A 16,434-nucleotide genomic window follows, 5' to 3' on the forward strand; every position below is an offset into this window, starting at 1 on the left:
ACAAAGAGAAATGAAGGGCAAGCAGTTATGGAAAAGTCCCAGAATTGAAGTCTTAGAGATGACAATGAGGCTAGGTGATAGCTTGCAGCAGTATGATATCAGAGACAAGTATTAAGCTGAAAGTAAAAGATTTAACTCCTGACATTCTCCTGACTCTAAAGGATAAGGCTCTAGCATTAAAAACTTTTCATGGGTTAAAGCCCTAGAATTACTACTCAGATTGTCTAAAGTCCAGGATAAACATGGTATGTTCTTATTTTGCTTTTGTCCAGTTAGATTTAGAACACTTCCAAAGGACAATTTTTATTTGATGATGTCTTCAATTAGATTTCTCTGTGCACTTCTAGCCTTAGTGAGTCTGCACATATTTTTAAGATTTTTGCTTTTTGGCTCAACCAACTCAATGTGGACATAAATAAGGCAATATCATCTTCCTCTAGAAAGTGCTTCCTCCCAAGTTCCCATTTCAGACAATGGCCAATCCATGCCTCCCCCCCTTTTAGCCCAGGAAGCCTGGAGACATTCTAGAATCTCCTTCTACCTTATCCCAACGTGTAGTCACCATACACTGTTCATTCTACTTCATAACTGCTCTCAGTTACACTCCCCTCTCCCCAACTCCACTGCCACTGTCATATCTCAGATCTTCAGGATCTCTTACGTTGTGCAATAAACTCTTCCTATGCTTCTAGCCTTTCCTTCTTCCTTTTAATGTCCAAATAGCCATAGAATAATCATCCTTAAAAAATAAAATTGGTATGCAGCACTAAATATCTTATTTTCTGTGCTTCCCTTTTTCCACTGAAAAATGTTCAAACTACTTAGGAAAGCATACAAATCCCTTCATAAACTGGCTCCAAATACCCTTCCATGTTTATGCCCTCTCCTCTCCATTATCTCCTCACTCACCTCCCACCCTACATAGCATCAAGTGAAAACACAGAGTGGTTTGCATTCTCCAAATGTGCCTTGATATTTCTTAATGGCAGACCTTTGCAAATATTTTTTTTCTCTTCTTGGAATGTCCTTTCATCTCGTCCCCACGTCTGGAATTCTATGTTGCTCAGCATTTGATCTAATTCCAATGTCACTTCCTTTGTAGAATTCCCTGACTCCCAAAGCCATGATTCACTCTTTGCTCGGGCAGCACTTCAGATACACCCATCATTAAAGTCATAAGGAGCTTTGTGATTATTTACATTCCTGTCCTCCACACCGTGAAGTTCCTCAAGGAAAACAAGCATGTATAAAAACTAGGCACTGTGCCAGAACATAGTTTTCATTTCACCATGTTGATCAAATCACACAATACACATTAATAAAAATGTATACACCCATACACACAGATGCATATACAGACACAAGCTTATCATATTTACACCTCATAGTGCACTTTATAGTTTGATTTGTTTTTATTATACGCTGAAATATAACACATGACTGCACAATAAAAGGACCATGTGGAAAGTCACAATAGTAGCAAAGGATGCTATAGTGCTAATGAGAGGAGTTATGTCCAGAGAGAGAGCATTCATTTTAATTTTTTTTTTTTTTGACAGGCAGAGTTAGACAGTGAGAGAGAGACAGAGAGAAAGGCCTTCCTTCCGCTGGTTCACCACCCAAATGGTTGCTATGGCCAGCGCACTGCGCCGATCCAAAGCCAGGAGCCAGGTGCTTCTTTCTGGTCTCCCATGCGGGTGCAGGGCCCAAGCACTTGGGCCATCCTCCACTGACTTCCCGGACCACAGCAGAGAGCTGGACTGGAAGAGGAGCAACCAGGACTAGAACTTGGCATCCATATGGGATGCTGGCGCTGCAGGCAGAGGATTAACCAAGTGAGCCACGGCACTGGCCCCAAGAGTGCAGATGTAGAAGAAAAGATGTAGAAGCCATTTAGATAGTTAGCAATATTTAGAAATAGTAATGTAGGAGCATGGGCGGGAGGGAGTGTAGGGGGGGACGTCCCACTGTGTTCCTAAATCTGTACATATGAAATATGTGACTTTTATAACTTAAATTAAAAAAGAAATAGCAATGTAGATTGCAATATAGTTGGTGTAAATACAAAATGATGTAAATATAAGACTAAGTGATAATTAGCTAGTGATTTACATAAATATATCTATGAGATTTATAAAATTACAATATAGATATTTAAATGTAATTAGGTACACATCAAAATAGACAGATGGAAGTTATAAATCTGAAAATATACAAGTGAGGGGCAGGCATTTGGCTTAGCAGTTAAGACACCATTTAAGGGGGCCAGCGCTGTGGTGCAGTGGGTTAAAGCCCTGGCCTGAAGTGCCAGCATCCCATATGGGCGCTGATTCTAGTCTCAGCTGGTCCTCTTCCTGTCTAGCTCTCTGCTATGGCCTGGGAAAGATGGCCCAAGTCCTAGGGCCCCTGAACCCACGTGGGAGACCCAGAAGAAACTCCTGGCTCCTGGCTTTGGATCGACACAGCTCTGGCTGTTGCAGCCATCTGGGGAGTGAACCAGCAGATGGAAGACCTCTTTGTCTGTCTCTACCTATCTCTGTAACTCTGTCTTTCAAATTAATAATAATAATAATAATAATAAAAGACACCACTTAAGATGGCTGCCTTCTATATTGGAGAGCCAGAGTGCAGGTTCTGGCTCTGCTTCTGATTCCAGTGTTCTGCTAATGCACACCTGGGGAGGCAGCATGTGATGGCTCAAGTACTTAGATCTTTACCACCCACATGGGAACCCTGACTGAGTTCTAAGCTCATCATTACCCGGCCCAGCCTCAGCTGTTACAGGCATTTGGAGAGTGAATCAGCAGATGAAAGACATGTCTTTCAAATAAAATAAAAGTAAATTAAAAAAAACTATAAACACAGAAGTATAAATGATACCAATGGGAATGGAACAGATCATGAGAGAGATACAGAAGCACATCGATACTAGTGTGTATGGATGCATTAACTTTTTAAAATGGAGACAACTTGAAAAACATGTGATTCATTAAGGATTGGCTATGTAACTGTCCTTTAGCTAAGAATTTGGCATATATTAACCATTCCTGCAGTGTAGGTATCGTTATCATTATTTCATAATTAAGACATCAAAGGTTCAAAGAGAAAGTAATTTGTTTTGAGACACAAGATGGGAAACAGCAGAACCAAGATTCATAGCCAAGTGGCCCAGCAATAGAGGTTCTTGGAAGTAAATATGTAATGAGATGAAGTTACCCTGGGTAAGTTCACTCTGCCCCTCTTGTGTTTTACTATACCTCGAAATCTCTCGCAGGACTCTGGTTCTCAATGAAAATGACTTACTGATGTCTCAGTGATACCTTGATCCTGACACAGATGTTTTCAATAGATTAATAAAGCCTTGTCTCCCTTTGTGTAATTTTACAATCTTCTTTCCATTCTGTAAGATTTATTTATTTGAAGGAGAGAGAGATAGCAACAAAAACATCTTCCATCCACTTTTTAACTCCCCAAATCCAGATAGCCACAATGGTTGGAACTACTACTGGCTGAAGACAGGAGTCCAGAGCTCCAACCATGTCCACCATGTGGACAGAGGGGCCCAAGCACTTGAGCCATCTTCTGCTACTTTCCCAGTCACATTAGCAGGGAACTGGATTGGAAGCAGAGCAGCCCATATGGATGTCAGCATTGTAGGCAGTAGCTTAGCTCGCTGTGCCACAACACCATTCATCCATTTTAATCTCCCTTCTATCACATAACAGCCTGAGGTCCTGGGATTCATGCTCAAAACGGAGATATTATTGTCATCTGAGCTCCCAGTCTTTCCATATGAATTCTACTGTCTTGTGACCTCTGTGTTTAAGCACTAAATAATTCAGGGATTTACCTTGGCATGAAGGTGTCATTGAGTTTAGCTCCCTAATCCCAGCTTCAGTTAATGATATGTATGTCTAAGCCACAAAGAACTTATCTGTCGACTAAGTCTTCAGTTATAGAAAAGCTTTTAGCTACATCTGATTCTTCAAAATTGCTTCCAGTGTAGGCTGGTGCTTCATTCGCTGCATTTTCTCAGAGTTCTTTCCTTGGCTCAGCCACTCTCTCTTCTCCCACACTATATGCCAAACATCTGGCAGTATTTCCAACACATTTAGCATGAACACCAATATCTCCCTCAGTCTCATGTCGCTTTCTCCTCACCAACAATCCAGATAGAATGGGTACCTTGGAAGACCCCGAAGTGTCTTCTTTTACCTGCAAATACTCACACCAAACATGTAAAAACATAATTCAAAGTAGCAGCAGGCATTGTGGTGCAGCTGGTTAAGGCACTGCTTGATATACTTACTTCCTTAATAGAGCCCGGCTCTACTCCCAGCTACTCCACACTTCTGATCAAGCTTCCTGCTAATGCACCTGGAAGGCAGTGGATGATGGCACCTGGATGGATTCAGGAAACCCAGATGGAGTTTTTGGGTTCTGGGTTTGGCCTGGTCCAGCTTTGGTTGTTGCAGGCATTTGAAGAGTGAACCAGCAGATGGAAAATAGATCTCTCCCTCTCCCTCTGGTTTTAAATAAACAAATAAATCTTTTGAAAAAATTAAATCAGAATATATTGTAGATCTAAATGTAAAAGCTAAAACTATATAATTCTTTGCAGAAAACGTAGGAAAAAATTTTCACGCCATTGAGTTAGATAATGGGTTTTTACATGCAAAACCAAAAGTACAATTGACACAGCAAAATATGGGAAAATTGCACTATACAGAAATTGTGAACCATCATACTGAAGATAATAACATTTAAAAAATGAAAGTATGGGGCTGACATGGTGGTATATCAGGATAAGCCACCACATTTGATCCCATATTGGAGTGCCAGTTCAAGTCCTGGCTGCTCCATTTCTGATTCAGCTTCCTGCTAATGTACCTGGAAAAGGCACTGGAAGATGACCCAGGTACTTAGATTCCTTCCATCCACATGGGAGATCTAGATGGAGTTCCTGGCTCCTGGCTTCATCCTGGCCCAGACCTGACTGTGGTCATTTGTGAGTGAATCAGTGGTTGGAAGATATAGCCCTCCCTCTCTGCCTCTCTGTCTCTCTCTTGGTCACTCTGCCCTTCAAATAAATAACTATTTTTTTAACTTTTATTTAATGAATATAAATTTCCAAAGTACAGCTTATGGATTACAACGGCTTCCCCCCCATAACGTCCCTCCCACCCCCAACCCTCCCCTTTCCCTCTCCCTCCCCCCTTCCATTCACATCAAGATTCATTTTCAATTCACTTTCTATACAGAAGATCAGTTTAGCATACATTAATTAAAGCTTTCAACAGTTTGCACCCACATAGAAACATAAAGTGAAAAATACTGTTTGAGTACTAGTTATAGCATTAAATCTCAATGTACAGCACACTAAGGACAGAGATCCTACATGAGGAGTAAGTGCACAGTGACTCCTGTTGTTGACTTAACGAATTGACATTCTTGTTTATGGCATCAGTAATCACCCTAGGCTCTTGTCGTGAGTTGCCAAGGCTATGGAATCCTTTTGAGTTCACCAACTCTGATCATATTTAGACAAGGTCGTAGTCAAAGTGGAAGTTCTCTCTTCCCTTCAGAAAACCTGTTCTTTTCATTGGGATCTCACTCGCGGAGATCTTTCATTTAGTTTTTTTTTTTTTTCCCCCAGAATGTTTTGGCTTTCCATGCCTGTAATACTCTCATGGGCTTTTCAGCCAGATCCGCATGCCTTAAGGGCTGATTCTGAGGCCAGAGTGCTGTTTAGGACATCTGCCATTCTATGGGTCTGCTGTGTATCTCACTTCCCATGTTGGATCGTTCTCTCCCTTTTTTATTCTATCAGCTAGTATTTGCAGACACTAGTCTTTTTTATGTGATCCCTTTGGTTCTTAGTCCTATCATTATGATCAATTGTGAACAGAAATTGATCACCGGGACTAGTGAGATGGCATTGGTACATGCCACCTTGATGGGATTGAATTGGAATCCCCTGGTATGTTTCTACCTCTACCGTTTGAGGTAAGTCATCTTGAGCATGTCCTGAATTGCACATCTCTTCCCTCTCTTATTCCCACTCTTAAATTTAACAGCAATCACTTTTCAGTTAAGTTTCAACACTTGAGAATAACTGTGTATTGATTACAGTATTCAACCAAAAGTATTAACTAGAACAAACAAAAAAAATACTGAGGGATAACGTATTAAATAACTATTTTTTAAGTGAAGAAATGATACAGAATTGGAGAAAACATCTGGAAATCATGGATCTGCAAAGAAACTTATGTCTAGAATATACAAACTCTTACAGCAAAAACAAGAAGATAATGTTGTTTAAAAATGTGGTGCAGCGGGTTAACAGCCTGACCTGAAGCACCAGCATCCCCTATGGGCTCTGGTTCTAGTCCTGACTGCTCCTCTTCTGATCCAGCTCTCTGCTATGGTCTGGGAAAGCAGTGGAAGATGCCCTGAGTCCTTGGGCCCCTGCATCCACATGGGAGACCCTGAAGAAGCTCCTGTCTCCTGGCTTTGGATCGGCACAGTTCCAGCAGTTGCAGCCAATTGGGGAGTGAACCATCGGATGGAAGACCTCTCTCTCTCTACTTCTCTCTCTGTTAACTCTGACTTTCAAATAAATAAATAAACCTTTTAAAAAAATCCTTGAAAATGGACAATGAATATGAATAGACATTTCTATACAGTACATATCCAAATATTCAATAAACACATGAAAAGGTAGTCAATGTAATTAGTCATTAAGTAAATGAAAATCAAAACAATGACATACCATTTCACATCTACCAACTTGGCTCTGATTTTTTAAAAAGATAGATGACAGCAAGTGTTGTGGAAGATATTTAGGAATTGGAACCTTCAGTGCATTGCTAGTTTGAATGTACATGACATAGTGCCATGGAAAACAACTTGACAGTTCTGCAAATAGTCAAAAAGGTGCAGACATATTATATGATTCATCATGCCTGCTTTTGCAAGATGAACATCCCACCCAAGTAAAATGAAAACATACATCCACTCAAAACTTATACATGAATTTTTCGTAACACTATATTCAAAATAACCCAAATGTGAGAACAACCCAAGCTTCCATCAGCCACTGAATGGATAAATATGATATGATACACTCACACAATGAAATATTAATTGACCATAAAAAGGAAAGAATTCCTGATAATTCTACAAAATGGCTGAACCTTGCAAACATTATACTAAGCAAAAAAAAAAAAATGCCAGTTACAAAGATCACATACTATATGATTCCATTTATATGAAATCATTAGAAAGCAGGACTTGAGGGGAATAGGATGTGACAGCTAATGACTATAGGTGATAAAAATATTCTAAAATTAGATTATGGTGATGACTACACAGTTCTGAATATATCGAACATTGAATCTTACACTTTAAATGGATGGCCTTCATGACATGGGATATCTCAATCAGTATACAAATATTTTTTGCATATACACAGATGTAGAAAGACAGCGAAAGGTGCATGTTTGTGTTCACAAATCTTAGTGAAACTTAAATCACATTTATGAAACTGAATCACAAACTTCATGAGGTCTAACAATATCCCTCGGGGTCAGCTTCTGCTTGAACCTCAGTGAGCATCTTCCTCAAGCACTGTAGCAGTAAAAATCACCCAGACTGACACGCTCACTGGAAAGCAAACTGCAATCCAAGGAAATAGTGTATTATCTTGAAAATGACTTCTTATCTTATATCTTCCCTGCTGATAGTCATTATCTCACGTAATAGGTTATTTCTCAGTTCATTAAGTGGAGCTTATTAGAATTCAGTTCACTCAACAAGTATTTGTAGATCACCTATTAGGTTCTTAGAACTGGGTTAAGAATTATCACCATCCATTCACTGAACACTCTCTGAGCACCTACTCACAGCCTCTGCTCTCAAGGATCTTACAGCCTGATGAGGAAAACACAACGATAAACAGACAAGTGTACTACAATGAAATGCAATCATTGAGATGTGAGCAGAGAGTAGGAGCACAGAAAGGAAGCATTTCAAGAAAGAAGACTCATCAGACACTGCCTTCCAAAGACTTTACTTTCCCCTCTGGAAAGAAATCCACACGTATAAATGATAAGCAAGTGAGAGAAGGGACTTTGAGCCTCCAGCCACAAAACTGAATGCTCATGTTGCAAAAATGCTAGTGCATGGGGTAGGTTTGCCAGTTAGAGCAAATAAAAACACAAGCTGCTCAGCTGAATTTGAGTTTTAGATAGACTACAAATGGCTTTTAATGCATGTGTGTCCTGTGGAGCTAGAATAGTTAAGAAAGACATTTCAAAACCAATACAGATTAAAAGGATGATGGTGACAGTGGTAATAATGTTGATGTATCCATCATGGTGGATAAATCATGCAGCAAATATTTATTCAGTGTTTAATAACTAGAAACATTGTACCATATCCTGCAGATACCCTGGTAGGACAAAGAAACAAATGTAGCTTCAACACTTAGTGAGATATTTTTAGTTGAGTGTACAAACATTAATTAAAGGATCACGTGGATAAATAATCAATCAGATTCCTGGCTATTGTTTAATAAGAGACATCCAAAAGGCAATGAACACTCCCTTGAGCTGGGTGCACAGCTGGCTGGAGTTGTATGGGAGCAGAGAGGGCTTTCCTGCAGAAATGATGTGGGGCTGAGATACAAATTAGAATAGAGAATTGCATGTGGGAAGGGATGGAGGTGAGCAGATGGATTGCCACAAATTCACAGAGCTAAAGTTGCCAGTGATGAGCGAGCAGAAGGGACCAGTTCATAAAACCCAGGTCTATGTCCTTATAGCACTGGCACTCAGATCATGAATCCATCCCTCGAGAAGTGGGAGTCGGGGTGGGGAGCTGGAGTGGGAGCCAAAGGACTGTCTTTCTGCACCCAGGGAAGGGATATTTGACCCTGTGTGAATGGCAGGCACCATCAGACAGGATGAACGCCATCTTATTTGATCTCAAGAACTGAAAACTGCAGGTTGGTGGCTGAGGTCATGGGAAATGCCAAGGTCTCCGGGGTTGGACATATTTGGCTTCTCCTGGGGCTCTCCCTACAGTCAACCATGTGGCAAAGTGGGTGGCGGACTCTCTCTGGTGCTGGCTTCATAATATCTAAAAGGTAAACAACATCTGCCTTCCACATTGTTGAAAAACCTAAATAAAAGGTCTGTGAAGACTGGAGCCATGAAGAGGTCCTCACCGTAGGTAATTATCTTATTATCTTCATTATATTATTTTTATTACTCAACATTATAGTCACTTTTATTACTTCATGTTGCTCACCTAATGGAAAAGTAATTATTTCCGAAACAGGTTACAATGAGCCAAAATATTTGGAGTGTGAGTTCACCCAGGCTGATTCTGTGCCCCTGGGTCTCAGTGGAAGAGTTAAAACAGAAGTTTCATCCAGGATTCAGCTTCACGTGTGTTCTCCAGGTGGTCTCTCTGCTTCTTACTCTACATCTCTCCATTCTGTTGATTTTATTTTGCTTGTTTACATATCAAATAATGTTAGAAAAATAAAATGTGATAAATATTACATTTTTAATGTAAATATAAGTCACCATAAGCATTATAGTTTCCACCCCTAAATACAAGTAGGTTTCTAGTCCCCAATCTTGGGAGTGATAGAGGGGAAGATTCTGGATTAAATGGTGAGGTCACTGAATTGCCCTGAGCCCTGTCCTAGGGAGTTGTCAGGAGAAAGAGGTACACTCTGGGGTGTTTGCAGCCTGAGCTGGGCCACATTCCTCCACTGGGCTTGGAGGAACAGTGCACAGCAGCATGGGGCAGGAATGCTGGGGAGGTGGTTTGTGTGGGTGAGAATCAGGAGCAAAGTGGAGGAGACAATGCAAGAAGAAATAATTGTTTGCCAAGGTATGATTTAGGATTGGTTTGCTGGGACATGGAGCTGGAGGATATGAGTTTGTGAGGAGGGCAGGGATGAGCCCTGCCATGGCTTGGATAGGATATGGCCCCCAAAATCATGCGGGACTTTAAGCCTCAAGGTATTAAGTCAAGAAGTATATCATATGTTCTCCCTGATCGGCAACTACTAACTGAGCACCAAGGGGGAAACTTATTGAAATGAAATGGACACTATGAGAAACAGTGACTTGATCAGCTCTTGTCCTGACGGTTGATGTACAATGTAATACTTTATCCATTTTAGTATTTTTTTTTGTTCTAGTACCATTGGTTGAACTCTGTAATTAACACACAACTATTCTTGGGTGTTTAAATTTTAACTGAAAAGTGATCCCTGTTAGGAATTTGGAAAACATTATGCTGAGTGAAATAAGCCAATCCCAAAGGGACAAATACCACTTGTTCTCCTTGATAGGTGACAACTAACTGAGCACCAAAAAGGAAACCTGTTAAAGTGAAATGAACACTATGAGAAACGGTGACTTGATCAGCCCTCACCCTGACTGTTGATGAGCAACTTGATATGTTATCCCTCTTAGTATTTTTGTTTGTTTGTTCTACATAATACTTTTGCTTGAATACTGTAATCAATACACAATTATTCTTAAGTGCTGAAACTTAACTGAAAAGTGATCGTTGTTAAATGTAAGAGTGGGAATAAGAGAGGGAAGAGATGTGCAATTCAGGACATGCTCAAGCTGACTTACCTCAAACGGTAGAGGTAGAAACATACCAGGGGACTCCAATTCAATCCCATCAAGGTGGCATGTACCAATGCCATCTCACTAGTCCCGGTGATCAATTTCTGTTCACAATTGATCATAATGATAGGACTAAGAACCAAAGGGATCACATAAAAAAGACTAGTGTCTGCAAATACTAGCTGATAGAATAAAAAAGGGAGAGAACGATCCAACATGGGAAGTGAGATATACAGCAGACCCATAGAATGGCAGATGTCCTAAACAGCACTCTGGCCTCAGAATCAGCCCTTAAGGCATGCGGATCTGGCTGAAAAGCCCATGAGAGTATTACAGGCATGGAAAGCCAAGACACTCTGGGGGAAAAAAAAAAACCTAAATGAAAGATCTCCATGAGTGAGATCCCAGTGGAAAGAATGGGTCATCAAAGAAGGAGGTACCTTTCTCTGAAGGGAGGAGAGAACTTCCACTTTGACCATGGCCTTGTCTAAATATGATCAGAGTCAGTGAACTCAGGGGGCTTCCATAGCCTTGGCAGCTCATGACAAGAGCCTAGGGTGATTACTGATGCCATAAACAAGAGTGTCAATTTGTTAAGTCAACAACAGGAGTCACTGTGCACTTACTCCTCATGTAGGATTTTTGTCCTTAGTGTGCTGTACATTGAGATTTAATGCTATAACTAGTACTCAAACAGTATTTTTCACTTTGTGTTTCTGTGTGGGAGCAAACTGTTGAAATCTTTACTTAATGTATGCTAAACTGATCTTCTGTATATAAAGAAAATTGAAAATGAATCTTGATGTGAATGGAAGGGGAGAGGGAGTGGGAAAGGGGAGGGTTGTGGGTGGGAGGGACGTTATGGGGGGGAAGCCATTGTAATCCATAAGCCGTACTTTGGAAATTTATATTCATTAAATAAAAGTTTGAAAGCAAAAAAAAAAAAAAAAGAAAGAAAAGAAAATAACATAGGAATGGTGGTGGACAAAATAGAACAGTTCTGAGTGTGTAGGTAGAAGATCAGAGCTAACGTCAAAAGCCCATTAAGCAAATGCTCATTCAAAAGAACATGAGGTGATTGTCAAGGACAACTGACGAAACGTGTTTTGTACCAATGCTTAGGTTCAGAGCTGCATTGCTCTTCGCAACCACAGGAGAGGTGGTGCTGGGAGGATGAACATGTGGTTATCTCCACAGTGCCTAGAGGGTTGTGGCTGATCACAGATTTTCTTTTTTTTTTTTTTTCTTTCTGACAGGCAGAGTGGATAGTGAGAGAGAGACAGAGAGAAAGGTCTTCTTTTGCCATTGGTTCACCCTCCAATGGCTGCCGCGGCCGGCGCTCTGTGGCCAGCGCACCGTGCTGATCCAATGGCAGGAGCCAGGTGCTTATCCTGGTCTCCCATGGGGTGCAGGGCCCAAGCACTTGGGCTATCCTCCACTACACTCCCTGGCCACAGCAGAGAGCTGGCCTGGAAGAGGGGCAACCGGGACAGAATCCGGCGCCCCGACCGGGACTAGAACCTGGTGTGCCGGCGCCGTAAGGCGGAGGATTAGCCTAGTGAGCCGCGGCACCCGCCTGATCACAGATTTTCAACATGAATGAAACTATTCCTTCATGTTCTTCGTTAAAACAGATGAGAGTTTTGGCAAGGAGGCAACAGTGGACCTGGTTTCAAGAATTTGAACAGTGTTTATCTTTTTGCTATAAATCCATTTTGTGTGTGTACCAAAAAACACCTACTCATCCTGGACTTGATACCTACACAGATCTGTGAACCTAATATGCAACTTCTTTGGTGAATAAAGGAACTTACTTGTTCAGAAAAAAAAAAAAAGAAAGAAATAGTAGACACTTCATCCCATTAGTTTGGAGGTGGGGCCCAACCGGAGGCCCTTAGATTTGGGGGAGTATGGCATCTCGAGAAGTTTGTTACAAGATCCTGAGCTAGGCCTAAGTGTTCTCTCTGCTTCCTGGCTTCCTCCACACTCACTCTGCCATCCACCATGCTGCTTCAACTCTCAGCCTCCAACACTGTAAACCACTCTCTCCTTCACCAGTAGTTTGGCTCAGGGACTTGGTTGTAGTAGTGTAAAACCAATACAAGCCCTGTGCGAAAAGTCCCTTCTAGCACCTCCAACTCCAAGGCAGAAGCAAAGATGTGAGGAAGGGAGTGTTCAAAGGCAGATCTATGTCCACCTGGGTCCTCCCAGCATTGCTCCTGGGCAAAAAGGGCCCGGGTGAGCAGCGGCCCCCCGGCCTGTGGAAGTACAAAGCCAGCAGTAGGGGCCCCGGCAGCAGTGCCAGCAGCCTGGTTGACTCAGGTAGCAGCTCCACCCCCAGAGCTGCCACAGCTCCTGCTAGCCAGCGCAACAGCAAGAAGATTCTGGAGGGAGACATGCACTGGGCACTGTGGGGGGCACTTTGGAGAGCACCGGGATACATTTTTGAGTGTAGCATTGGCGGTGGGGATACCTGGAAGGGCTTGGCACTGCTGCTAGTTTTGCCGGCAGAACATGCAAACCAAAGTTAGCAGTTAGCCTAAGAGGAATGACAAGGAAATAGTGCACAATATCAAAAACTGATTGTTATTCTCTTTCATAGGATTTCATGGAAGTCTACCCCCTACTAGTTTGTTCACGAGCTAACTTCTACAAAGGGACTCAGAAAATGACTTGGGGAAATCAATGGCAATAAACACTGTAACCCTCTCCAGTTTGCTCCCACTGAGGTATTCTGGCCTTTCCCTATACTGCCAACCCTACATAAGCCCTCTTGTCCCCAAAGGAAACAAGGCCATTTATTCATTTCAAGGATATCAGTGGGGTAAGACATGTACAAGAACATGCATCATATGTATGGCATATACAAGAACATGAACATACAATGATGATGTGGAAAACCAAGACCTCTGTAGATTGCACCATTCGTCACCTCCCTCCCAGCCCCTAATGAATCCTTTCTCTTCTCTTGCCTCCTTCTCTCCCTCCCTATACCCAATCCTATCCCCTATGAAGCCTTCTTTGCCCACCATCCACTTGACCTGGTGGAGGAAGCAGCAGCTGTCACTGATAAATGACAAGATTGAGGACTGAGATATGTGGCACTGGAGCCCTCGCATCTTGTGCCTGATGAGCTCCTGGGAGTGAGGCACAGCCTGTCTGTGCAGTCACTTTCACAACCCGGATAATGGTGGCTCTTCTCACACTCCCAGCCCTGGGGATCCAGGATGTCCCTGGACAGAGGCCAAGAGGAATCCCGGAAGCCAGAAACTACCAGATATCTGTTCACCAGGCCTGATGCAGGCTGGCCATTCCAGCTTCATGCATTCACTCACTTGTTCATTTAGTAAGTATGCATTATCTGTCTGGAGCCTGGGTTTTGCAAGATGCTTTTTGTCATAAAGGTGAACTAAATTGCCTTGCAAACATAGGTGTAAACAATGCACAGTAAAGCAATCTATTATGTGGTGAGGCCAAGGGACAAGCTCCTAACAGTTCTTACATCAACTCAATGTCATTCCCACGCATGTGTCTTTCTGCTCTTCCATGTGGAAAACCTGTTGAAGGCAAGGTCCATACCAGACCTTATTCATCTCCTTACACCAGGAACACTATCAACAGAATGTGTAGCCTTGAAAAACAGACGAGTTGAGGATTTACTGATAAAATAAAATAATGGATGATTGGTTACTTTAAAAAAAAAAAGAGTTATTTATTTGAAAGTCAGAGTTACACAGAGAGAGAAGGAGAGGCAGAGAGAGAGAGAGAGAGAGAGAGAGAGAGAAAGAAAGAAAGAAAGAAAGAAAGAAATCTTCCATCCTCTGGTTCACTCCCCAATTGGCTGCAACAGCTGCAGCTGTGCCCATCTGAAGCCAGGAGCCAGGAGCTTCCTCCAGGTCTCCCACATAGGTGTAGAGGCCCAAGGACTTGGGTCATCTGTTGCTGCTTTCCCAGGCCATAGCAGAGAACTGGATCAGAAGTGGAGCAGCTGGGACTCGAACTGGCACCCATATAGGATGCTGGCACTGCAGGCGACAGCTTTACCCACTATACCACGGTGCCAGCCCCGATTGGCTGCTTTTTAGATCCATGAGCCAAAGCTTGTGTTTCAGGTGCCATCCTTCAGGCCTCAGCAATGACCTAAAGGAGGACACACCCAAGGTCAAATGTGACAGGCCCTTGGAGGTCATCTACCAGGACCTCCTTGGATCTGCATTAACTGAGAGCACAGAATTGAGGAGATGACATTCAGAAGGGGTATGGGGAAACCCACTAGGAATGCAGGGGAAGCTCAGGTCACTGACAAGGGAAGATCCCAGAGGTGATGAAGCAGAGGCCTGGAGAGAGTCTATGAGACTGGAGAATCAGCTTGGGGTCAGTGCAGTGAGGGACTGCGGGAACTTGGAATGGTGGCAAATGCCACCATTTATTCATGGGAGGTCCCTTCAGACTTTGTTCTAAGGCAAGGTCTAGGATAGAGAATGCTCACACTGGTGAAAATCTAATCTTTCTTATTGCTATATCTGAAATTAAAGACAAGAAGAGTTCACTAGGCTGATAGCATTCTACTTAGTACTCAAAATAAAAGGATATTGTGGGCCGGTGCTGCGGCTCACTAGGCTAATCCTCCGCCTTGCGGCGCCGGCACACCGGGTTCTAGTCCCGGTCAGGGCACCAGATTCTGTCCCGGTTGCCCCTCTTCCAGGCCAGCTCTCTGCTGTGGCCAGGGAAGTGCAGTGGAGGATGGCCCAAGTGCTTGGGCCCTGCACCCCATGGGAGACCAGGATAAGCACCTGGCTCCTGCCATCGGATCAGCACGGTGCGCTGGCCGCGGTGCTAGCCTGAGAGAGGGAAAAGATAAAGAGGTGTGTTATTATTCAAGAAAAGAGAACATTCTAGGGTGAATATAATCACCCCCTGTTAAATGTTCTAGTGAACCCACTCCACTGAGCTGCTTCAGCATGAATTGTAACTGCAGAGAGACTGGTCTCAGAGCAGATGTGAACACAGAGGTCACTGCTTAGCCTATCAATGAGTGTGCTTGAGAAAACGGTCATCAAGAGGCGAAAACAGCCTCCCAGGGAACCGGAACGGACAGATATAAGAAGACCACCATTTCTAAGAAATGAAAAAATGCAAGAACTTTGGACTCGGAGCAGTCTCCAAGCCAGCACCAGAAATATGGAACTCATTGCCAGCGTCTCACTGAATAACGAGGGCTGTGGGGGCTAAGGAAGGCATGCACAGGGTCAAGGCCAGCAGTGGTAGTGTGCGTCATCACAGGGATGATGCTCTTGTCAGTAATGCGAATCATTTCGGTCATGATGGTGATGGCAGAAGAACCTCACTGCATAGACTAAATGTCTTTCTGAGGCCTTTGTATTACAGTGATGACAGCACGTTACTGTATGTTTGCCTGTGTGTTTTGTTACTTGGTGTTTGCCTGTGATTGCTGGCCCCCAGCTCCTAAAACCCTTGGAATCTCTGGTGAGGTGATAGGAGTATCTTTTGGTATGCACAGCAAGCCCCTTGAGACCACACCTCAGTGTCTGCTAATGAGGTGACTTCTGTTGGGTCCTCTAGAGAGCTTCAAGATTGGGGCATGGTCTCCAGAAAGACTTCGCACATGGTTAGGGCTGGAGACTGAGTTTCACCACCAATGGCCAATGATTCAGTCATGTCTACATACTGAAATCTTGTACAAGGAGTATAGCGAAGCACAGAGAAGTTAATAATTTACTTCAAGGTTATGCAACCCGAATTTTATTGAGATAAT

Source organism: Oryctolagus cuniculus, chromosome 7, assembly GCF_051225735.1.
Source record: "Oryctolagus cuniculus isolate XC-2025 breed Fujian yellow rabbit chromosome 7, ASM5122573v1, whole genome shotgun sequence".
In the NCBI taxonomy this organism is placed as follows: Eukaryota; Metazoa; Chordata; class Mammalia; order Lagomorpha; family Leporidae; genus Oryctolagus; species Oryctolagus cuniculus.